Here is a 26,728-nt window from a genome sequence, read left to right on the forward strand (position 1 = left end):
TTCTAGACTTACATATCCTTGTTAATTAAACTTTAGCTGCTGTGCAGCTTCAGTGTGTCCTGGGAATGTAAGCTAATTTCATTTTATTTTCACTAAAGATCTTTTTTGTTATTAAAAACTAACAGTGGAAATTTGTAGAATTCATTGAAATCAAAGACAGTCATTGTTAATATTTTTATTGTATTCCATTCTAGTTTTTTTCTAGGCTCATATGACATTATTTTGGTCATACTATGGTCCATATGTATTTATGTCTTGTTTTTAATTTAGCAAGTAGGTGAATTTGCAAATATGGAGTCCATATATTTGCAAATTTTAAATTTATAACTAATATTTTCCATGTATTTAAAATATTTTATAAATTTTATTTATAAATCTATATTTATTTGTAGTAATTTGAATGAACCATAGTTTACTCCAGTTTTTTTGTCATAAATAACCTTTTAATTCACATCTTTAGACATAAAGATCTTCCTTCTGCATTATTTCTTTATAATAGATCCCAAATTGGAATTACCAATTAAATGATATGGAGATTTATATATATGTATAAATTTTTATATATTGACATTAGTGATTCCAGCTTAAAAATTAGCCTCTTCTAAACAATTCAGACACATTATCTCCTTAAAACAATAGGCTAAAAGCAAAACATTTCAATAATACAATAGAAATTACTTGTTAATTATCATTAGGTTTGTATTGTAACTGCGTATCTTCAATGGCATAGAGACCATTGAGAGTTGTACCTGCATCCTAGTTTCTATTTATAAAATTTGCAGTTACTAGCCATAAAACCAGGGACCCTGCCTGTTGTCTAGTTTGCATCTAATATTACCAGGAATCATGGTTTCTATCTCAGATCATGAAGAGTTATTCCAGCAAGAACAGAAAGAAAGGATATGTGTACTATAATAGTTTTCTTTTTTTAAGTCCAATTTGGTCAGTCAAATATTTCAAAATAACAGGGAGAAGAAAAGAATATTCCTTTGTACATAATTGAATTGAGGTTCACAAAAAGTATCCACATTCCTACTAGAGCAGCTTGAAAATGTTTGTTGTAAGCGCAGCCACCCATCTGAGATGTAAACAGGAAACACTGTGAAATTTGGAGGTTTTGTCTTTAAGATTTTTTTCACAGAAGGAAAGAAAATGGTCTTTACTATTCTATTTGACTACAATCAGTGGCATACCTCCAAGTTGAATCTCAGCATCTCTTTAAATGCAGCTTCCCTGCATAATATTGAGAGCATGCTTTGACGGCTCTTGTTTCACCTCAGTTTCTGCTACATACTGTTATTCTCCACCTCTTAGGGAGAGCCTGTTTCCTGCTCCACTTATTAAAACTAGAAAAGAATTTACTTACAATATTTTTACCACACATGTCCTTGGAGCTCTCCTTGGGTCCTTAAGGAGGCTGGCAAAGCCTTGTTTCCCTTTTTCTGAAGCCCTTTAATCTCCAGCACACTAAGCAACAATCGTCCTTTGTAAGGTGGGTATTCCTGTTAATATGGTAAACAGTGCTGAGAATACATTTACAAAACGGAGAAGCTGCGTGTGATTTTCAGGCAGAATTATTCCCGTATTTGACTGGGAGATAGGAATAATAACAGCACAGTGCATTTTCTAAGAATTTTCACATACGTTCATATGCATATCGCCTTTTAAATCCTCACAATAACCGTGTGGTAAAGTATTATCCTCACGTTGTATTAATAAATTAGGCAACCAAGATTCAGTGTGTTTGAGTGCCCAAGCAGAGCCACTGTTAATGGGAATTGAATGAAGCTGGAACAAGGGATCCAGGTGAATTGTGTACACGGACACACACACGTACCCACATTTCAATCCAAAGAAATCTAAAATTGAGTGTCAGAACCTGTTAAACATAAATATGCTTCACTCATTCATTCATAGTTCTTTCATTCCTAATCTTATATATCCTACATTACACTGCATTTCCACAATCTCCAGATACTATCGTCATTATCAGTATGTGGAAGTACATATGCTTTTGCTTGTTTTGTTAAACCATGTATGTGTTTTTGAAGAAACACATCCAGAGACTCTAAGGCTGTTGTTTTGGCAAATTAAAGCAACTTAAATTCCAGGTGTTGGCAGTGGCAGTTGTCTAACATAGCATGATAAAATTATCCCCCAGGTTCCCGTCATCAGCGTGGTTAATTACAAGTGATCCAACTCCCAAAGAATACACACTGCCTGGATCTGTCAGCTCTGCTGCATTAAATAACCAATGTATCATTTCATTTTCTGTGAAAAATGTTAACTAGAAAAGGTAATCAAATAAACTGTTGCTTTCACATGTTTTGTTCTCTTTTTTTTTTTTGAGATGGAGTCTTGCTCTGTCACCCAGGCTGGAGTGTGCAGTGGCGCAATCCCAGCTCACTGCAACCTCTGCCACCCAGGTTCAAGCAATCCTCCCATCTCAGCCTCCCAAGTAGTTAGCATTACAGGCGTGCACCACCACACCTGGGTATTTGTGTGTGTGTGTGTGTGTGTGTGTGTGTGTGTGTGTGTGTGTGTGTGTTTTTAGTAGAGACGGGGTTTCACCACATAGTCCAGGCTGGTCTCAAACTCCTGACTTCAAGTGATCTGCCTGCCTCGGCCTCCCAAAGTGCTAGGATTCCAAGCATAAGCCATCATGCCCAGCCTTCTCACATGTTTTCTAAAAATAAAGCCTCTATCACTGAAGAGTGTTAAGAACTTTGTGGGGAACAAATTAAATGTTCAATCAATTTGAATAAAATTGAGTGCTCTGGGGAGATTTTATTGTGTTGTGTGTGTGTGTGTATTTCAACACTACAGAATAAGAATGTGACTGTGACCCACTAAGTCCTTAAAAATAAGGTATATCATAAGAACTAGAAAGCCTAACTTCAGACACTGACAAGAAAGCAGGAAATAGTACGTTTCTCATGGTAGCACAACTCAGGAAATTCTTACACAAACAAAGAGTGAAGGAACAGTTCACAGCAGTTTTCTGAATCAATTGTATAATTATGACATTTTCATTCGTAAATACTTTTAGGTACCTAAGTCTGTACCTGATGTGAAGATCCTAGTCTGTACCAGCTCCCTCAACATATAAGGAGATGGTGGGATTTGGGGAAGATGAAGAGAAGAATGATGACCAAAAAGGAGAGTAGCTGGTCTATTGGTAAGGAATGTGTTCAGCTGCAAGTAACAGAAAACCGGGCTCTAGTGGCTTGACCAAAATGGGGTTTATTTGCTTGTAGAACAGGGAGTTTAGGTGTAGATGGTTGCTGGTGCGGGTTTAACCACTCAGCAGTGCTGTCAAGGACCAGGGTTCTTTCATTCTTTCTGCTCTATCATCCTTTGTATGTTGACTTTTGTCTTCATGCTTAATAATAGCAAGAAGGCTGCTGCACCTCGGATCATCGTCATCATTAAAAACATTTAGAAGGAATAAATGTTTCTGCCTAATCTCATTGGCCAGAAATGATCACTGGGCCGCCCTAGTGTCAAAAGAGACAGAGAAGAGGGTGGTGGACACTGGGGCTGAGTCAGCCAGCTACAATGTCTGCCATAGCTGGGCAGTACTTCTTCTTTTCAGCTTTTCATTTCAGACACAGTTGCTGAAGGTGAATTCAAAGGGTGACTAGAAGTTTAGTGTTTTAGAGACCACAGACCCCATCAGACTTCACTGAAATGTGAAAACAGATGATAAAATAGGTTATAGCTTGCGGGGGGGGGCGGGAAGTGGAAAGCTTTGTGGCAAATATGTCATTCTCAAAGTTCAGTGGAAAGAAGTCGTATCTGAAAGATGTCAGAGATCCACATAGAGTCCATTTTTAAGGAGATGACATTTCACTCTTTCCTTCACAGAAATAATGGCTACCAGAATTGAGAGTTCCTGCCTGATTTAGTTTAATATGTGGAAGGGGCTAATTTTAAAATGAGCTCAAAAGGAGGAAAAAGTTATTATAATTACATATGGATAGATACAGTAAAACTGCTTATACTTTCATTATTATAAATTGTATAAACTTCAATTCCTCCTCAGATCTAAGTATGGTGAATTTCTAATTATTGTAACGTTTTTATGCTTATTTAAGTCATACATGTAACAGAGATTAATGTTTTGGAGAGTGTGGGGTTCAGATCCCTACTCCCCCACTTACTAAACGTGTGATTATTAAATGGCAAGTTGCTTCTCTTTTTTTTGAGACAGAGTCTCACTCTGTTGCCCAGGCTGGAGTGCAGTGGTGTGATCTCCACTCACTGCCACCTCTGCCTCCTGGGTTCAAGCGATTCTCCTGCTTCAGCCTCCCAAGTAGCTAGGATTACAGGTGCCCACCACCATACCCAGCTAATTTTTGTATTTTTTTGGTAGAGATGGAGTTTCAGCATGTTGGCCAGGCTGGCCTCGAACTCGTGACCTCCAGGTGATCTACCTGCCTTAAACCTCCCAAACTGCTGGGATTACAGACGTGAGCCACTGTGCCTGGCCAGCAAGTTGCTTCTCTTAACCTCAATTTTGTCATCTTTAAATTGGGGACAATATTGCTTACCCAAAGGGTAGGTGAGAGTATTAACTTCATATGAGATTCTAAGCATACTACTTGCCACACAATAGGGTCTCAATCTGGCCATTGCCAGATTGAGTAGTGGCTAATGCTTCAGAAACAGCCCTCAAATGCTTCAGAAACAGCCCTCAAATGTCATACTATGGTACTTTTACCTTCATTCTTCCCTCTTTTTCTGGAGGGATGCCTAGAGACAGGATGAAGGGTAGAGGCAGAAACTGAAAGTGGCAGGAATGATTGGATGGTATTATATGGAGAGAATGAGGGCTGTTCTTGCCCAGACTGGTCAGAACCTCAATATTTTTATATACTTACAATTTATAGCCTACGTTCTTTTAACATTAGATTCGTGGCAATTTACATCACCATGCTTTTCAGATACAACAATAGTGCTATAAAAAGCACTGAACTGTCTGGGCACGGTGGCTCACACCTCTAATTCCAACACTTTGGGAGGCTGAGGCAGGAAGATCACTTGAGACTAGGAGTTCAAGACCAGTCTGGGCAACATAGTGAGACCCTGTCTCCACAAAAAAAAAAAAATAAAAATAATAATAAAAAAATTAGCCAAGCATGGTAGTGCATATCTGTAGTCCCAGCTACTCAGGAGGCTGAGGTAGGAGGATCACTTGAACCTAGGAATTTGAGGCTGCAGTGAGCCATGACTGCGCCACTGCACTCCAGCCTGGGGGACAAAGCAAAGCCCTATCTCAAAATAAAAACACAGTATAAACTTAGAAGAAAAGAGTCTGAATCCTCCTGCCTCAGCCTCCCAAAATGCTGTGATTAGAGGTATAAGCCACTGCACCTGGCCAAGCATCTGAATCCTGACTATACATTGACTAACTGTGATCATGGACACATTACTTAATCTCTTGGTCCCTCTATTTTCTCACCTGTAAAATGGAGCAAGCAGGACCTGTATTAAAGGATTAGGGTTATGGAAATAAATGAAGTCACAGATTTGAAAGCCTTTGTAACTGTTAGGCCTTTATGAATCTAAGATTGTATTCCCTCTGACTTTACCAACTATTGTAGCAATAACTCTCAAATATGCCCAATCAGTTAACTGCTATAACCTTTTGTATAGCTGTGTCAGTTATTTACTTTTTTTACCTATGTACCTCTGGTCCACCGCTCCCCTTCAAATCACTATTAGCAAGTAGTACCCAGGGACTCCTGTGTTATAATGTTAACATGAACCAAATAGTAAGGAATCTGCTACAACAAATTTATACAGAGCAAAATATAAAGTATTTTAAAATCGGCATCCTTTTAAGATAGTCTGTTCCTCTCCTGTCCTTCATTAGTTGGGTACTCAAGAGTTGACAGTGTTCTCCCATCTAGAAGCTCATGTTGCATATTTACCTGCAAAGGTATTAGTCCAGGTACTGATGGCAACTTTTATGTTATTCATCAATCACTTTAATGAGTACAAGAAAGCATCCTATTACCCTGCCAAAAGACAGAGGAATTAAGAAGGACTCATTTATCACTTAAATGTGTGAGTGTTTTCTGTGTGTCAGGTGCCATCCTGGTGCTGTGGGGCACAGAACACAGACTCCAGTTTCCAGGGGGTTACCGTTAAATGGGGCTGAGGCAGCAGCAGTGTGTTGGTCTCCTGTATTCAATCCCTTCATAATAACTGAGCCACTAGGCCAGGAGCAGTGGCTCACGCCTGTGGTCCCAGCACTTTGGGAGGCCAAGTCAGGTGGATCACCTGAGGTCAGGAGTTCGAGACCAGCTTGGCCAAAATGGTGGAACCCCGTCTCTACTAAAAGTACAAAAGCCAGGCATGGTGACGCATGTCTGTAATCCCAGCTACTCGGAAGGCTGAGGCAGGAGAATCGCTTGAACCTGGGAGGTGGAGGTTGCAGTGAGCCAAGATCGTGCCACTACACTCCCACCTGGGCAACAAGAGTGAAACTCCGTCTCAAAAATAAAAATAAATAAAAGCTAAGATGGTAAAATTTGTATGTGTATTTTACCACGATTTTTTTAAAATTAGAAAACAAAAACATAAATCCTCTAGATACCAAAACCCAAGCCCCATGGACAACATTTACCACAAAAATGTCACAAGCTATCCCTACAAATGCCAAAATATAAGTGGATTGGAACAAACCACCTATGCCACCAAGCCTGCAGGCTGTCAGAAGCTAGGTGGAAGGAAGCAGAGGGCAGTAGTGAGGTGATGGCAGATCCAATAATAGGTCAATCCAAACATAGCCAGCAGGTTTTCACTGGAAAGTCCATTAGTGGGTGAGTGCAAGGGACCCAAGGGGTGGAAGGGGCTTGAGCAGCCTGGGACCCATGAACTCTCAGAACCCCCAGCCAGGGCTCCTGATTGGTTTGACTGTGTTCCCACCCAAATCGCACGTTGAATTTAACTCCATAAACACCATGTGTCATGGGAGGGACCTGGTGGAAGGTCATTGAATCATGGAGGCAGGTTTTTCCCATGCTGTTCTCATGATAGTGAATAAGTGAATAACCAAGATCTGATGGTTTTACAAAGGGCAGTTCCCCTGTGCATGCTCTCTTGCCTGACACCATGTAAGATGTACCTTTGCTCCTGCTTTGCCTTCCACCATGATTGTGAGGCCTCCCGAGCCATGGAGAACTGTGAGTCCATTAAACCTCTTTCCCTTATAAATTACCCAGCCTCGGGTATGTCTTCATAGCCATGTGAAAATGGACTAATACAGCTCCCTTCCAGGACAGGGCCCTTCACCAAAGAAAAACTACTAGGAATAGAATCAAAATTGAGCAGGACAGAAACAATAGAGATGAAGAAAAGAAAAGGCCAAATACAAGTGAAGGAGAAAACCCAGAAAATCACAGAAAGCAAGTTACTGTTTTTAACACTAAATGAAAACAACACAAAATGGAGTTCTGAGGAGTTGCAAAAAGACATTTTGGACAATGTCTCCATGAAAGGCTTTGGAAAACCAATTTTACATTTTAAAAAAGCACAGAGAAGGATTAAGGTCAAACCCCATACTAGAAAGAAATTTTATATAAGAAAAGAGTGAGAGAGAGAAAGAGAATAACATCCTACGGTGAAAGCATGTCCACAAACAGGTGAAAACTATAACCGACTATTTGAATAACATGAGCTAAAAGACATTTTTTAAATAATACAAATAAAGAGTAACAACTTAAGCCAAAATTAGAATAACTCGAAAATGTGGTGAAGACCTCAGTTGTTATTTCAGAAATGAAACCAAAACAAACACAATAGCAAATAAGAACAACAGAGAATCCCTTAAAAGACTAGAAGGTTAAAAGGAGGAAAATTATTAAATTAAAAAGAAAGGAAGAAAGATAAAAAGAAGCAACCACTGAAGATATGCAGAGCAGATCTAGCATATGGATAATAGGAATCACTTAAGAAGGAAACCAAAGCAAGAAGGCAAGCCAACACTAAAAACTATAACTCCAAAAAATTTCACTGAAATACAAGAAAAATGTAGAACTACCTTTTGAAAGACCAGACAGCATATCTGAGAATATGGATCTAGAATGACAAATACCTATTGATATTCTAGTGAAAAAATCACTGCACTTTAAAGAAAAAGAAAAAAGGATCTAGGCCAGGTGCAGTGGCTCACATCTATAATCCCAGCACTTTGGGAATCCAAGGTGGGTGAATCGCTTGATCCCAGGAGTTTGAAACCAGCCTGAACAACATAGTGAGACCCTGTATCCATTTGAAAAAAAAAAAAAAATTATCCAGGCATGATGTTACACTACATGATGAACCTGTAGTTCCAGCTACTTGGGAGGCTGAGGTGGTAGGACAACCAGAGCCCAGGAGTCTGAGGCTGCAGTGAGCTGTGATCACACAACTGCAACCCAGCCTGAACAACCCAGTGAAAAAAAACTTTTTTTAAACATCTGAGTAAAAAGAGTAAATGACTTATAAGGGAAAAGATTACATTATCATCAAACCATTTGACAGCCCCTCATCTTGCCAGAGAAAATACAGTAGCCATTGAATAATAGAGGCAATTCAGTTTCCTTGCAAGCCATGTTGTGGGCAGTGCCTTATGAGTGGTGGAAACAAGAATTGCTGCACATGTCCAGAAGCAGCAGCCATGACTTCCAACTAGGAGAGCTTCATGGAGGAGGTGGAGTGATTGAATCTTAAAGAAATCTTGGAAAATGTTTAAACTGCTAACATCAGAATAATATAATGCATAAACATGTGACTTACCCTCAAAATGTTCAACTCTGTATAATGTTGAATTCATTGCATACCATTTCATGTCCATGTTTTTTCTTCATGATTTTTAGAAAAGGCACATCATTTCTGGCTAAAGGGATTTTTTTAATACTGAAATTTGAGTAATTCTGTTAAACCAGCATATGCTGCTATTAAATAAATTGTATACAATTTAGTGACTTCATTACAGATGATAAGCCACATACTTAAATTTTGTGTTGATATTCCCTGATAATCTGCATTCATTGATAATTGAGACAAAAGTAATCGTATATAATCAAACAAATATGTGAACAAAATTAGCTTTCAGAAAAGCATTATCCAATCTTTATTTTTTAGTTAATTTTAGATATTTTAACAACATATGAGTGGTAGGGCCTATTTGTATTTTACTGTATAGGACACCTTCAGATAAATTCTAAAAAGAATTTGCATTTCATGTAATGCTTTTCACACAAAGTAATGGCCAAACTTTAGGGTCAATTTGTCCTGCTTCATACCACATGCAGAACAAATTTAAGATGAATTAGGACTCCAAATAGAAAAAAAATTCTTAATAAAAAACTATTCAAGATGGATTAAAGGATTAATTGCAAGAAAAGTAAAACTAATAAAATAGAACTATTCTGATAACCCAGAAACCATAAGAGAAAGGATTAACAGATTAGCTGCATTAAAATTTCAAGTTTATTACTTATTCATTCACCCATTCATGAGATAATTGTTTTTACTGAGAACATACTATGTGCTAGGCACTATTCCTGCTGCTGAGGGCACAGCAACGTACTAAACAGCCAGCATCACTGCCCTCGTGGCATGCTGTATGGCAGCCAAAACCATAAACAAAACAGGAAGACAGTGACAGCCTGGAGAAATTATTTGCAAAATATATGATAAGCAAAGTAAATATCTGTAGTAAACAAGAGCTCATGTAAGTTGATCAATAAAGCGATAGGAAAAAGAAAAAAGTAATAAATAGTGAATTAAAACAGGAACAACTGCAAGTGGCCAATAAACATGTGAAGAGTTGCTTAACTTCACAATGAGTCCTGAAATGCAATTAGAACAATAATAACCTATAATGTTTCCCTGTTCAACTTGGCCAAATTTTTGGAAATTTCTCACTCCCACTGCTGGGAAATGTGTGGGGAAATGGGGACCTTCCTGCACTATTGCCAAGACCAGAATTCCTAACAAGCTTTTCAAAAGTAATCTAGGAGTATTTATTAAAATTAAACATTCTCATACCCTTTGACCTAGCAATCTTATTTCTGGAAACCTCTCCTACAGAAACAAAAGTGCTAATGCATAGGGACATAAGTATTAAGAATATTTATTGTATTATAGTTCGTATATAGAAGAATTTGGAACATCTGGAATATTCTTAAAGAAGTATGCCCATGTTTGGGGACATTTTTCAGCTATTGGAAAAATGAATTTGACTTATGTGTATTGACCTAATAAAGTTAATATATAATACATGGATTGTTCACTGAAAAAAGGCAGTGTAAGCCAGGCGTGGTGGTGCACACCTGTAGACCCAGCTACTCAGGAAGCTTGAGGCCAGGAGTTCAAGATAAGGCTAGGCAACATAGAGAAACCCTGTCTCTTAAAATAAAACTTTAAAAAAAATTTTAAAGCAGCTTGCATGTTATTTTTAATGAAATTTTCATTAAAAAATAAAACCACATGTATAAACAGTTCATATAGGTTGTTGGGGGGTTAGAATTATCATGAGGTAAAAGTAGACAATTTGCTGCTGCTTTATATACTTGTATGTTTGAATTGTTTTGTTTTGTTTTGTTTTGTTTTGTTTTGTTTTGTTTTTTGACGGAGTGTCGCTCTGTCGCCCAGGCTGGAGTGCAGTGGCCGGATCTCAGCTCACTGCAAGCTCCGCCTCCCGGGTTTACGCCATTCTCCTGCCTCAGCCTCCCGAGTAGCTGGGACTACAGGCGCCCGCCACCTCGCCCGGCTGGTTTTTTGTATTTTTTAGTAGAGACCAGGTTTCACCACGTTAGCCAAGATGGTCTCGATCTCCTGACCTCGTGATCCGCCCGTCTCAGCCTCCCAAAATGCTGGGATTACAGGCGTAAGCCACCGCGCCCAGCCTATGTTTGAATTGTTACAGTGAGCATGCACTTTTGCAGTTTTTAAAATAGCAACAAAATATTTTAAAAGATTACTGAACCACTACATCATTGATATGCCTCATAACCAAATTTTGAAGGTTATTTTCTTTCTTTCTTTTAATTACCAAAAACTTGTTTCAAATTTAAAACTATATACTCATAGATCTAGAATGATTCTGGGGTGAGATTTCAGTTCACCATTAACCCTTTCCCTACCCACTTCCCTGTATCATCTTAGTCTAAGAGATTTCAAACACGGCAACTCCAAAGATGCAGGTCTCAGAAGAGCTTTCTGACACCACGATTTGGGTCCCACACTGGTCAAAAGAGGAAAATCACAGAGCATCCTTTGTAAACTCAGCCTTCTCTCGGGAAAGTCTTTCTTGTTATAACTGATATTCCTTGAGCTGTTATTCACACCTGTTCCTCCACTTCTGATGTAAAGACAAAGAGAGAAGATTCTTGACCCCAAAGGACCTCCTAGATCATTGCTTCAACCTTTCAATTTTCCAGATGAAAAAAAACTGAGGACTAACTAAAATGTGGGGAGAACAGGTACCAAAACCCACTTCCCCTGCTTGCCAGTCAGTGCATTTTCTGTTGCTCTAGTAGTACCTTTCTTTCTCACACACCAGCATCCCCTAGTCAGTTCTACAACAGTGCCTTTCACCAGTAAGCCGAAGTCTGTTGGATGCAAACTGTTTACACAGAATCCCAAGCAGAAGCTAAGTTATCAACGTCAAAGGACCAGGAAGGCAGGGTGATTCGATTGCAAACCGAAAGCAGCAGCACTTCAGAGCCAGAATAGAACTCTGAATAGTCCTTTATTTTGTGCTGAGGACCTAGAACCTCCACTTGTCCTTCTCTGGAGCCAGACTTCATGCTGGGGCTTTGTTTTAAAATCAAGGCCCCGCCGGACTCAGAACTAAGGAATTTTTTTTCACACATATTCAAAACGGAAGCCCTGCCGCCATGGAGAAGCTCAAGGTCCTTGCTCAACTTCTGCTTGTATTTGGGCTACATGAAAATCCCTGGGTGGTAGTTTCCCGCACCAAATGATTTCTGCACAAGGCCCAGCATTCCCCCTGCCCTGATAGGAGGGTCACACCACACACCAAGAAGGATGTGACTAATAAAGAATGTGACTTCAGAGACTTTACAAGTCCAGACAACCTCTGATAAACATTTAAACAGAGGCCAGGAATGTTTTCCTTTCTGGAGGGAAAATATGTGGTCTATGGTATGAGTGGGAGGGGCTGGCGGGGGGTAAATCTAAGCATTAGCTTCCTCCCTTCATAATTCTTAAGCGTTTTAACAGCAGTCATTTTTAATGCCCTAACAGGCTTTCATACTTAGAACCCATAGCTGAGTATGGGCCAGAAAACTCTGTGGAAAAAAATGGACAATTCCAAAGTGATTACCAAGCAAGTTTAAAACTAACATTAGGATCGTTAGAGGCACTTTCCCTGGGCCCCACCCTGAAGCTAAGAATGTTCCAGAAAGTATCACTCAAGGCCCATTTTAAGTACCCAGGTTGGGATCTTCACTTCCCCTGCTGACAAAAGGGGGAAGCTCCATAGAGGAATGGGTGTTGACTTCCAGGAAAGGAAAGGTGAGAAGGACCAGATGGCATCTGTCAGCATCCTCAGCCTACCGGAGAGATTTCTGGGAACACTGGCCAGGGACCAGGAGGAGGGATTGATGAGCGGAAGCCAACAGAGATATCCCCTTGGCAGTGGAAAGGAAAGCTGCAGGTCGTTTTTGTGACCCAACACACTTTCATTGGCAGTGCTGATCCAGCTAATGTCTTTTAGCATTTTCCTTTTCATTGGCTGTTTGGTTTGTCTCCTGAATCGGTGAGCACGGTAGGCATAGGGAGGGTGAGTAAGCCTGGTATTCTCTCTGGTCGGTTCTAAATAAAAAGTAAGAAAAGAAAATGTCAGCCAGGTGTGGTTGTGCACACCTGTAGTCTCAGCCACTTAGGAGGCTGGAGTGGGAGGATCACTTGAGCCTAGGAGTTAGAGGCTGCAGTGAGCCATGATCATGCTACTGCACCCCACCCTGGGTGACAAAGTGAGACCCTGTCTCAAAAAATAAAATAAATTTCACTCAGAAATCTTCCTCTAAATGTGAAGATGGGGGCTCAGTATTGGAAGAAAGGTTCTGATAACAACTTTAATAAAACCCTTCATGTATCTGCAATCAATGTTCTTTTGAATATGTCAGCTTCTATTGTTTCAGCTGTAACCCCTGTAGGCTGGAGCACTCGGGCAATGTGAGTAGAATGCAGCAGTGTCAATTTCCCTCCTTTGAATCTTAGGCAGATAGAGAAATTATCTCATTTTAAATTCCTAACTATTCCCATACTCAGTTTTAGACATTTCCTGCTTTTCTTACTGAGATAAAGTATGTTATTTTGAAAACCTAGTCTTCAGAAATCACAATCACTTTTTCTTCGTTTTGTTCATTCTTGTAGTCATTCATTCATTCGGGTACCCACCAAGCCCTGTGGGAGACCCTGTGTTGGGAGAAAGGGCCATGTCAATGGGCCATCACTCAGAAACTGTGGGAATCGTGGTCAGGATGGAAGTTCTGGAGTCAAACCTACCCTGAATCCTGGCTCTGCTTCCCATGTGCTCTGTGATTCTGGGCAACTTATTTAAGCTCTCAAAGCTTCCAATTCCTCATCCGTACAATGGGGTAATAAGCATAGCCACTTCACTAGATTCCTATGAGGGTTGCCTGAGATAATATGTGGATGAGCCTGCACTGTGCCTGGCATACAGTAAACTCAGTAAATGGTAATAGAGGCAGTGGTAAGGATAGTAGTAACTTTTATTATTAACAATTATTAATGAGACAAATAGCATGAGAGTGATAGGAAAAGCTGTTAGATGTCAGTGGAGGGGAGATTGTTGGACAGAAGATAACTGGGAAGATTTCATGTAGAATTTGACTTACTAGACTTTTTTCACTTGAGGTTTAAAAAACAAAAATCTTAGTGGAGAAATTGGGAAATTCCCTTCCCTTTCCATTTCATTTTCCATTACTTTCCTAAAGACTGAAACTTCGGTGTAGAATTTTGCTGAAGGCTACATCCTAGCATCTGCATTGGCCTCTCAGTGCCAGGGTAATTATTCTGTCAGTTATTTGACTTTTTAAAGTCTGTCTACCTTGAAGAACCTCTGCAAAGAAGGACCGTGTTAATGTGTAACACAGAGATAAGCAAGGCTCTGCTCTTTTTTTTTTTCCCTATGGCTGTTCAACTGGAAAACTGAAATGGTTCTATTTGTGTCTCATCCAGCAGTGTTGAAAGGTGGGGGATAAACAGCTTTTACTAATAAAGTACAGTGGGATGTGAATTTTAGCCACACAAAATGCCATGTATCACCTGCAATTTGTTTTTTTTAAACACACACACACATACACACACACACACACACACGCCAAAAAAGGGAAATCACAAGACAATATAAACCTCGCTTGAAGAAACGATGGTGTTTAACAAGAAGACAGCAAAGAGAAATACTCTGAGTTGAGCCGAGTACATGTGTGCTGCTTTTGTAGACGGAATAAATGATCCTCACTTGCATAGACAGCAAGGTCATTTTTCTCACCCTAAATGGAAGGCATTAATCATCAGCTCTGAAAAACAACATTCAGGACAAGAAGAAACAAGCCACCGCAGCAGGAGGTATTGAATTGAGCCAGAGGATTGGGGGCCCTGTGGACGGGAGCCAGCTCAGCCCAGGTAGTAGCCCCCAGATCAGCAGGGGTGGGTGGTGGAGCTGGTCCTCTTGAGCCATAGCAGCTTTGTTGGGAACTTTCCATTGTTCAAGAAATCTCCTAGTTACCATCCAAGTGCATTTCTGAAATGCCTGACCGTGCTCAGGGCTCTGTAGGCTCTGGATTAGCTGGTTCTCCATGGATCCCATCTGCATTGAAAGCAAAGATCAAAGAAACATGGTAGAGCTCTTTTTAAAAAACATCCTAAACTCACAAGTGAATGGGAAATGCGTATTTTTATCACTGGCCCATCAAGGGTAAGGGTGTTCTGTGAGAGGGAAAGAAGATAAATCGATAAGTAGGAATGAAACTCTTCAAATTCAGAGCTGGAAGAACTGCATTGAAAACTGTGAAGAGGAGATTGAAGGCAAACACTGGATCTTTTACCACTTTTCTTTTTTTTTTTTTTTTTAGACAAATTTGAAATTGAGTTTTACCACTTTCCCATCAGCTACACCAAGTAGTTTACTTGTGCAGCGGCTAATTGATTTGTTGAGGCAGAATTTTAGGTTACCTATGAGGTAATATGGGATAGTGGTTAGGAGGTATCTAGCTTTTTAATCCCAGCTCTACCATTTATGAGCCTTGTAGCTCTGAGCAAGTTACTCAACCTTTCTGTGTCTCCGTTTCCTCCTCTGTAAAATAGGAGACAGTACCAGCCTCACAAGGCTGTCACAAGGGTTAAATTATTTACCCATATGAATGCCCATAGTGAGCAGTCAGTGAACAGGTGTTGCTGTTTATTTTGTTACTGTGGCCACAGTTGAGTGGGGTGGGTGGTGGGTGGCAGGAGTGAGTTGAGGGGGGAAAAGAATAACATGAAACAGGATAATAGAATGTGGTCGTTGACAGGAACCATGAAAGTCATCCGGTCCAGCTTGCCCTTAACCAGGGAAACAAATCCTCTGGCATTTTAAAATAATTGTTTTGAAATTGTAAGTAACAGGGCCGATTTATTGATTGAGTGCTCTGTGTGCCAGACAGCATGGGAAGCTCTGCGCCTGCATCACAACATTCCACGAGGGCTGAGCGCTGTTATTACCCCATTCTGTAGATGAGAAAACTGAGGCTCAAACTGTTAAGTCATTTAGCCAACATCACCTGGATCTGAATGCAGACCTGTGTGAATGCAGAGATTCTGTGAGTGACCCGGCAGTGACGCGGCAGTTCTGTTCCCTTTGCATTTCATTTCCTGTTACATTCCTGAAGACTGATGGTGCTCCAGTATAAGATTAACCTGAAGGCTGCATTCCAGCATTTGCATTGGCCTTGGAGTGCCAGAGTAAATTGTTCTGTCAATTATTTGACCTTTTAAACTATGCCTTTTTTTGGTCAGCCATTGGTGGCTCATGCCTGTAACCCTAGCACTTTGGGATGCTGAGGCAGGCAGATCACTTGAAGTCAGGAGTTTGAGACCAGCCTGGCCAACATGATCAAACCCCGTTTCTACTAAAAATACAAAAATTAGCTGGGTGTGGTGGCATGTGCCTGTAATCCCAGCTACTCAGGAGTCTGAGGCAGAGGAATCGCTTGAACCTGGGAGGTGGAGGTTGCAGTGAGCCGAGATCACATCACTACACCCCAGCCTGGGCGACAGAGTGAGACTCTGTCTCATTAAATAAATAAATAAATAAATATGCCTTTTTTGAAGAACTGCTATAAAAGGAGGACTCTTTGGATGTGTCCTGTGGTCTCATAGAAGTGAATATATAACATCCATGAATGTGTGCCTTATTCTGCTTTGTCTCTTTTGTATAAACCCAGAGCACCATATTTTGTTTTTGTTTTTCTATTTCCACACCATACTGACATACAGAGTACTGTATTTTGAAAAATACTTTAATACTATTAGTTTTGAAGAAATCTTTTCTCAGTACTCGTGAGGTTAGCTGTTTAAAATAGTATTTATTCATAAAAAATGTCCCTTTGGAATCAAGCCATCATTTGATTGGATATGATTGAAATTGTGAGTAAGATGAAGGATACATCCCTGACAACTTTCAACTATTGCTCAGATACACATGACTGCGTTTTTAGGAAGTCTGTTTATTGTTGGATATCCTTAACTGCTGACAGATCTTTGTTACCTTGACCTTAAATAGGTAATGATTCTTTGATCTTAGTGCTTCCCTCTGAAGTAACTAAAATCAAGGGTGCTCATTCTCTGACATGGCTTCCCTTCAAATGTAGAGCATATTTCACAGGTGTGTCCCCACCCCAGGCTTCTCTTCCTTAAGCTAAACACCCACATCACCTTCCAAGCTGGTTTTCAGACCCCACATGATCCTTTAATCTGTCGGTTCTACTCTTTACCTCTTGGAAGGGACCCAGTGCTGCAAGACTGTCAGATCTGTACAGAACATGCTGGAGCCATATGCTTACATGAAGGTGACCAAAATGGCTGGCTTCTTAGCTTCCTGGCTTCATTGATGTCAGGGAGGTTGCATGGTTAAATAATGAAGGAGGAGTGACAAGCAAAAGCCAAGGGAAGGAAGTCCAAGGACTGTTTCCGAGTGATCCATTGTAGAGGCTTCATGGCATTCCTATTGTTTGTGCTTTTAGCAAGAATTCCTCGGTACGTTGGTTCTAGTAAAGAGATCAGCTATGGTCTGAATGTTGGTGGTGTCCCCCCGAAAATTTCTCTGTGGAAGCTTTAACCCCCACTATGATGGTATTCACAGGCAGGGCCTTTGAGAGGTGAATGGGATTAGTGCACTATAAAAAGAGACAAAGAAGATGATCTTTCTTTCCACCATGTGAGGCTACAGCAAGAAGGCAGCCATCTACAAGCCAAGAAGCGGGCCTCCCAGAACCCTACCATGCTCGCACCCTGATCTTGGACTTCCCATCCAATACACTTCAGATGCTTAAGCCACCAAGTCCACGGTATTTGTTATAGCAGCCCAGGCTGACTGAGACAAGAGCTTTGGTATTCAAGATTTTTATATCGTATTCCTAAATTCTTGAAAGTTCTGAAAATAAAGAGATGTTCATAGGGCCATATGTAGTTATGTATAACAGATCCATGTTCCAAGTGGACGAGGATGAGTGGAAAGGCGGGTACTTCAGCCATACACAGATATTCAGGTAACTCCTTAATGACCTATCTACCCACCACATTCCTCTGCCTTGTGTCCACCTTTTTTTTCAAACGCGAAAATTATCTGGACTTTATTTTTCTACTTGTCAAATTCTCTTTAGCTTTTTTTAGCTGTTGTGTTGACCTCTTCTATCTCTAAAAGGCATTTGGTTATTTTTTTTTAATGTTTTTGCTTCACTGAAGCTTAGTGTGCTTTTTATGATTTTATGGTTACCTTGCAGAAATCTCATTAGAAAAGCACTTTAATATATTACTTGGCAATGAGACATCTGACAATGTTCTAGCTCATTAGTTAAGAAACCTCCCCAAGCTTGGAGGAATAGACATTCCTCTGTGAATGGTAGAGCTTTGATCACTCCTGCAGGGGCCAGGATTTATTTTAATGCATTTTAGGGAAGGAGGAGAAGATATCCTAAGCCTGGCAAAATAAAAATAACACAGATTAAAGAAACAATGAAACGTTATTTAAGAAGAAATGCACTTCAGTTAATATTATTCTATGGTATCTCCTGAGTCCTTTGAAGGCAGAGCTTATCTTAGAAAATATGCCTCCTTTAGCGGGCAGGAGGTTAGTTAAGCAACCTCACACCAGATCACAGATTATACTGAAATGATCCTAATAAGGATAGGCTCTCCAAAACTATATTCATTTTAGCATGAATAAATGGATTCAAGTCTTATTTGTGGGATTTTAATTTCCAACTTTGAATTTGCAAACTATCAAATTCCTTCAAAGACATGGTGTGCAGAGAAGGCTCTGAGTAATAGGATTGCTTATTTTTAAAGGAAGATGCCCTTTAGCAAAGTGCTAGGCTTTGAAATGTGATCAGTCAAGGGTCCATTCGGCACGGATTTCCCCACATGGCACTGTTTCTTGTTGAGTTCCAACCAGATTTAATAACTCATATAAAATGCAACTCCACCCTGAGGGTGCCTAGTGCATTCAAAGCAGATAATGCTATATTGTTTTAACACAGATTATGCCAAATGAAGTACAATTTAAATTCCTGAGGCATGACAGTCCTTGGGTGCTGGTGGCTGTGTTTTAGTTGGGAGCTGTATCTTTTTTTTCTTTCTTTCTTTCTTTTAATTGAAAGACTTAATAGAAGCAAGCTGTCTGAAAAAGTGTTTAAAAGAGCTTGGTTTTCAAATGGTGTAAATAGGACAGAGGCACAGGATGCTATGAAAGAAGGGCCTTCCTCCAACTTTAAGAGATAGAGGAAAGAAATGGGAGAGTCTGGGCAAAAGTGACGTAAGCCCCTGAAGTCAGGCTGGAGACTCTTTTGTGTCTCATGTGAGGAGAGAAATGGGTGAAGCCTATAGTACTTTCACATTCGTCTGAATGGGAAGTAGAGGCCAGATGCCAGTTGCAGTTTCTTTTTAACTTGTTAACACCTTCAGAGGCAGGAGACAATGGTGGGTGAGGGGAATGTTTTTATTTGGGATTAGAGGTAAATTTTCCAGGCCGGGCGCAGTGGCTCACACCTGTAATCCCAGCACTTTGGGAGGCTGAGGCAGGCAGATCACTTGAGGCCAGGAGTTCAAGACAAGCCTGGCAAACATGGCAAAACCCCGCCTCCACTAAAAATACCAAAATTAGCCAGGCGTGGTGGCGCGCACCTGTAATCCCAGCAACTCGGGAGGCTGACACAGGAGAATCGCTTGAACCCAGGAGGCGGAGGTTGCAGTGAGCTGGGATTGCTCCACTGCACTCCAGCCCGGGCGACAGAGCGTGACTCTGTCTCAAAAGCAAAAAAAAGAGAGAGAAGGATCCATTTTCCAAAGAGGAAAGTACGATGGGCAGAGTTTAGAAGCTCACTTGCTTGTGCCAGGACCACAGCTGGGTGAGCTGCTGCCCTTGGGAAAGTCACTAGGTCCTCCCATCTTCCCTCTTCCCTTTTCCTCACCTTTGTGCAATAGAGATTATGATCACTCCCAATCAATTCCACAGGACTGTGCTGAGAATCAGATAAAGAGAACATGCTTTAGAAAGCTCACCATAAATGGGCTGTGGCCATGGAGGTGGTGGTGGTGACAGTGGTATTGGCATCTGGGCTGGCTTGTAGCCTGGCCAGTAACTGTAGTCATGGAAGCTTAGGGAGCTGTTTGAAGAGACCCATCCTAGTCTGACCTCATGAGCCAGAGACACCAGTAATCTTGGGCAGTTCTGGAGCATTTTGCATTTTGTTGTTAGTTATTTATTTATTTTTAATTTTTTTTTTTTTTTTTTTTTTTTTTTGAGACAGGGTCATTCTGTCACCCATGCTGAGTGCAGTGGCAGGAATCTCAGCTCACTGCAACTTCAACTTCTCTAGCTTGAGCAATCCTCCCACCCCAGTCTCCCGAGTAGCTGGAACTACAGGCACACACCACCATGCCCAGCTAATTTTTGCATTTTTTGTAGAGACAAGGTTTTGCTGTGTTGTCTGGGCTGGTCTTGAGCTCCTGAACTCAAGCAATCCTCCCCTTTCAGCCTCCCAAAGTGCTGGGATTACAGAGATGCACCACCCTGCCCAACCCAAAATACATTTATTTAATATACATCACAAGCTCTCAACTGGAGGCTTAAAAGACAAATAATAATAATAACAATAATAATACCACAGCTCAAGATACAGAGTGCTGTACAAAAATCACAGAAAGGACAGACCATCTAAGGAAAACTTTAAAAGGCAGCACAAGGACAGGCTGGGCCGCCTGGGTCAGGGCTCCTGGCTGGTGACCTGCTTTAAGTAGGTTTCTTGCAGATACTTCTTAAAAGCTGTGAGGGTTTTCCGGAGCTCGGCAGTATGCCTGTTCAAAGGGCTATCAACGCTGGGTTCTCCTTGAAGGCTGTGGATGGAGAGCAGGATGGTCCTGACACCATACAGGGCAGACCACTTGTCCTTCAGGATGTCCAGGCAGATGTTACCCTGGGTGTCCATGTTGGGGTGGTAGCCAGGCGTGAGGAACTTCACCATGGGCACATTGTAAGGGTAGCCCCTGGGGAGCTCTAGGGAGAGCTTATACCTCAGGTCTTCATATGCTGTGCCAGCTGCTCCATGGATGGTCCCCACCCATTTGAAAAGGTTGCCTGATTCAGGGAAGGCAGAAATCCCTGTGTCACCAGGCATTGTGAAGGTCATCGACTCCTGCTGTAGCCTTTTGCCCACAGGGTCCCAGGCGGCACCCCTGCTGGGGGTGGCACCTTTATAGGCAGCAGCAGTGCTGGTGGCGGCTGGGTCAAGGTTTTGAGAGGCCATCTAGGTGGCACTGGCAGAAAGATAGGAACATAGAGAACACAACTGCAACTGCCTATTTAATTTTTTTGAGACAGGATCTCCCTCTGTCGCCCAGACTGGCGTGCAGTGGCGTGAACACAGCTGGTTGTATCATCAACCTCCTGGGCTCAAGCAATTCTTCTGCCACAGCCTCCCAAGTAGCTGGGACCACAGGGGCACCCCCCAACACATACACTCAGCTAATTTGTTATTGTTTTGTAGAGATAGGATATCTGCAGCCATAAAAAAGAATGAGATCATGTGTTTTGCGGGAACATGAATGGAGCTGGAGGCCATTATCCTTAGCAAACTAACGCAGAAACAGAAAACCAAATACCATGTGTTCTCACTTATAAGTGGGAGCTAAATCATGAGAACTCATGAACCCAAAAAAAAGAAACAACAGCCACTGGGGTCTACCTGACAGCAGAGGGTGGGAGGAGGGAGAGGAGCAGGAAAGATAACTATTGAGTACTGAGCTTAATACGTGGGTGATGACATAATCTGTACAAGAGACCCCGTGACACGAATTTACCTATGTAACAAACCTTCACGTGTACCCCCAAACCTAAAATAAAAGGTTTTTTTAATTTAAATTTAAATTTTAAAAAAGAGATAGGGGTCTCACGATGTTGTCCAGGCTGGTCTCGAACTTCTGGCCTCAAGCAATCTTTCCATCTCAGCCTCCCAAAGTGCTGGGATTACAGGCATGAGCCACTGCACCAAGCCTAGGACATTTTTAATAATCACCTCCCTTACCCCAGCCAAGGTTCCCAATCCTCAGGAAAAAAGCTATTCAAGACAAACCTTCCTAAGCAGACCCAAAGTTTTGAAAGCTCACATGAAACCTGCCTTCCTGAGTACCCCACTAGCCTCCATGACCAAATATGCCACATCAAGGCTGATGTGGCTCCCTTAGACCTATTCTGATATCAACTGAGATCAGTCCCTTATTCTGGGAGGAGAGCCTGATAGCCGTGTGTGTGCTGTTAGAGGACACTGCCCACACAGTGACCACCCGGGGAAAAAGAAAGACACAATTTCCTTGTGTGTGTTGCAACATGGCCAGTGTCAGAGATCCAGGATTGCTTAATCTAACCCCAAGTGATTAAGACCCAGCTGTGACACCAGACTGAGTGCAAACTTAGTTGTCAGCACAGATGAAGGAAGAAAATAGGCACACCAGATGTAAAAACCCCAAATAGGCCTCCTACTGACAGATCCTGCTCTGCTAACCCATGCAGACCTCTTCTGACTTGCTGAGACATATGTATACTCAATGACAGCATGGAATTGAATGGTTGACTAGAAGTGGCTTTCCAGAGGCTGCAGCAGGAGGAACAGGCTGAAAGTCTAAGACAACACAAGCCAGCTAACAAACTGGTCGCAGGGGTAATGAGCACTGGATACAAGGGATGCTCAGTGTATTTTTCAATTTGATTAAGATCGATTAAACACCAAGTATTTTCTTCCCCCCCAGTATATCAAAAACAGTGTCTTCAGTAGGACCCGGAGTACTGCATTGATGGGTATCACTTTTGACCAACATATGCTCCTGCCTTACCTTATATAGATTCACACACTTCTTCCAGATTTACCACTGCCTTGTGCACATGGACCCTCGGGACTTCAGTAATTTGCAGGGCCAGTTGTGTTCAGAGCAGAAGAAATCGGAAGTAGTGCACAATGAATAGGTGCAGGGAGAACCTATCTTCAAATGAACTGGCCTTTTTAATTAGCAATTATATGTCAATAAATTATTTAATACATTGAGATGTGTGTGTTACAGCATTCAACACTGATCCACGAGCTTGAATACATTTGTGTTTTAGAATTAATCGATCTTAATCAAATAGAAAAATACATTGAGCATCCCTGGTATCCAGTGCTTATTACCCCCGAGGCCAGTTTGTGAGCTGGCTTATGTTGTCTTAGACTTTCAGAAGAGAAAACAAAGGTTTTCTTATTGAACCTTTTGGTTGTACATTGCATGTTTGATTTGAGAACAATTATGGTTCAGTCCTGCAGTAAGAGATTGAGAGCCTTACATCATTATAAATGTGGCCTGGGGCGTCCACCTCATTTAACTAGAGGATAATGCAGAGGAGTGATTTGCAACTGACTTCTTCCTCCCACAAACTAATCTTTCTAAATGGTTTGCACTTTTTCTGTCCTCAAAGGGATTTGTTAAATGTGATTTTCAGCAGGAAATGTACTTTTTTTATTTGTTATCCTTAATGGAAATGCATAGATAACTGAATCCGTGTTAACATAATAAGACAATCACATTTTTTGTTTAGTTGTGGGGGAAGGGATGGGATAGAGGAAATAGAAAAAGTTCCTTCCAACATAAGCGGAATATTTATTTGGTTTTTGTTTTTATTTAAATCACCCTCTTTAGAAAATTACTTTCTTAATAAGACATTATACAATGAATTTTTCCAGTCATTTTGAGGGAAAAATATGGTACTCTGGGAGAACTTCTAGAAGAAAGAGGGAAAGACTCACTTAAGATTCCCAGGACCTACAGAGGGCTGGTGCTGACCTAGTTCCCACTGAGGACCTTCCATTTTGGTGTTTTTCGTCTTTTGTTTTTTTGAGACAGGATCTCACTTTGTCACCCAGGCTGGAGTGCAGTGGCACGATTCTGGCTCACTGTAACCTCTGCCTCCAGGGTTCAAGCAATTCTCCTGCCTCAGCCTCCCAAGTAGCTGGGATTACGGGCATACACCACCATGCCCAGCTGTTTTGTATTTTTAGTAGAGACAGGGTTTTGTCATGTTGGCCAGGCTGGTCTGAAACTGCTGACCTCAAGTGATTCACCTGCCTCGGCCTCCCAAAGTGCTGGGATTGCAGGAGTGAGCCGCCGCACCTGACCCCGTTTTGTTTTGTTGTGAGAGACCATAAACAGCCTAGAAAGATAGAAATCTCAATAATGAGAAGTTTCTGTAATGTGTGGCTCCCGTCCACCTTCTCTCTGCTTATTTGCTTTTTTTTTTTTTTTTTTTTTTTTTAAGAGACAGGGCCTTCTCTGTCACCCAGGCTGGAGTGCAGTGGTGACATCATGTTTCACTGCAACCCCAAACTCCTGGGGTCAAGCAATGCTTCTACCTGCGCCTCCCGAGCAGCTGTGACTACAGGCAGGTGTCACCACAGAAGGAAAGACTATCTAAGGAAAACTTAAAAAGACAGCACAGGCCGGGCGCGGTGGCTCAAGCCTGTAATCCCAGCACTTTGGGAGGCCGAGACGGGCGGATCACGAGGTCAGGAGATCGAGACCATCCTGGCTAACACGGTGAAACCCCGTCTCTACTAAAAAAAAATACAAAAATCTAGCCGGGCGAGGTGGCGGGCACCTGTAGTCCCAGCTACTCGGGAGGCTGAGGCAGGAGAATGGCGTAAACCCGGGAGGCGGAGCTTGCAGTGAGCTGAGATCTGGCCACTGCACTCCAGCCTAGGTGACAGAGCGAGACTCCGTCTCAAAAAAAAAAAAAAAAAAAAAAGACAGCACAAGGACAGGCTGGACAGCCACCACACCTGGCTAATTTTTTATTTCTTTTATTTTTTCTTTTATTTTTTGTAGAGACCAGACCTCACTATGTTGCCCAGGCTGGTCTCGAACATCTGGCCCCAACAATTCTCTCACCTTGGCCTCCCAAAGCACTCAGATTATAGGCATAAGCCATCATCCCAGGCCTATTTGCTGTCTTGATTCTCTTTTCTGCTCCCTCCAGCCCCACAAATGGCCCAAGACCCCAAATGGGCTGTCAAGCTTCCCCACTAAGTTGAGTTTCTTTACTAGGCAAGTCAAGATGTCTTGGTGAGATCCTGTCTTGAAACAATGCCAGGGAAGGACATGAGGTCTCCTTCCTCCTAAAAACACCCGTAGAAGGAGGCCTGGGAGGGGCAAGCCCGGTTGGTTCAACTTGGTGATTCAACCATCCACATTAGACCTCTAGGCCTGATGGCTGGGTGAGGGGCTCAGAGAATTTCTCCAATCTTGGCCAGAAAGGCTTCCTTGCAGCTTTCACATTTCTCTCATGTCCTTCAGAAGGGGCCTGCATCCAAAAGTGGCCATGGAAAGCTTCACAGAATTAGCTTTTATTGTAAAAAAGTAGCGAATGGAGGAATGACTGAAGAGAAAGCATGCTCCAGCTATCAGTCAACTTTGAAGGCATGAGCCCATGTTCTAAATTTAAACACAATCTGTCCCTTTCTCCTTGTATATCCAGTTTCCTTTCACTTCCCTCGGTGCCGTCGACCAATCCCATTCTTGGTTTACTGCTTGGCATTGATAATTATATACGTGCGCTGTGACAGTTCAACCTTTCATGTGCCAGTTCCCATCTTCTGATATTTTCTTTTCTTTTTTCTGTGGAAAATGATATGACAAAATCCTGCCATTTGTATGTTCTTCATTTTTGACTCCAGTCATGCACTACTGAATAGAAAGTATCTCAGCCCCCTTTATTTTTCTCTGCCATTACTGATGTCTTGTTAGGCCCATCTTATCTGTGCATTAGCTCATTGCTTTTCGTCGTCACTTGTCACTAGCTGCCATTCCCCCCCCCCTTGGTTGTTGTGTCTACACGTCTTTGCTATAGGGGAAATTAGATAGTAAACTGGTGATGTCAGTCCTTTGACTGGAGGTTAGCATTTCAAATGCGCACATATTTTTTGTTAAACTTACTTTTTTTTTTTTTTTTTGAGACAGAGTCTCTGTCACCCAGGCTAGAGTACAGTGGCATGATCTTGGCTCACTGCAACCTCCACCTCCCAGGCTCAAGCGATTATCCCACCTCGGCCTCCTAAGTACCTAGGACTATAGGCATGCACCTCCACACAGGGCTGTTTCCCAGTCTGATCTTGAACTCCTGGGCTCAAGAGATCTGCCCCCCTCGGCCTCCCAAAGTGCTGTGACTACGGCATGAGTCACCACTCCCAGCCTAAAGCCCGCTTCTTTTGAAACTTCAACCTGTTTCCAGATCAGTGATTCCCAAATTTCTTGTAACCACAACCTCTTCTCCTTATGTTTGGTTTAGATATTTTATGATATCCATCTTTTTCCCTACCCTATCAATTATTCTCCAGGGAGAAGAGTACAATATTTTTTGTTTTGTATGAAAAACAAGTAAAACTTTTTTTTTTTTTTTCAGTTTTGAGGAATTTTTGAGACCGTGCAATACTCGGTGGTCTATTGGAGATGTCCTGAAGGGTTGCAAAAAAGCAATCACTGCTTTGAATCTTGGAATAAGGTCATTTTAATCTCACTCACTATGTTTTTTCTTTATGTGTTTTGTGATAGAAAACACATAATATGAAATCTGCCCTCTTCACAAAGTTTTAAGTGTGCAGTACAGTGTTTCTTAATAAGACATTAACTATAAGCACATTGTTGTACAGCAGATCTCTAGAACTTTGTACTCATTGAACAGCAACTCCTCATTTCTCACTTACCCTAGCCCCTGGATGCCACCATTCTGTTTCTGCTTCTATAAGTTTAAATACTTTAGATACCTCATACAAATGGAATCATGTCATATTTGCCCTCCTGGGACTGGCTTATTTCTTTTAGCATAATGTCCTACAGGTACATCTGTGTTATGGCATATGACAAGTTAATCTCACTTATTATTTCTTAAAGTGTAAATACAAGA

General features: G+C 41.5%; 1 protein-coding gene and 1 pseudogene across 1 annotated transcript in view; one reads left to right on the forward strand and one right to left on the reverse strand.

Annotated features, from left to right (window-relative positions):
* IGFBP7 (insulin like growth factor binding protein 7) overlaps positions 1-26,728 on the forward strand; it is a 77,201-nt gene that overhangs the window by 17,225 nt on the left and 33,248 nt on the right. The window lies entirely within an intron of this gene.
* Positions 20,009-21,828, reverse strand: LOC102114869 (ubiquitin-conjugating enzyme E2 C pseudogene; annotated as a pseudogene).

This window comes from Macaca fascicularis, chromosome 5, assembly GCF_037993035.2.
Source record: "Macaca fascicularis isolate 582-1 chromosome 5, T2T-MFA8v1.1".
Classification (NCBI taxonomy): domain Eukaryota; kingdom Metazoa; phylum Chordata; class Mammalia; order Primates; family Cercopithecidae; genus Macaca; species Macaca fascicularis.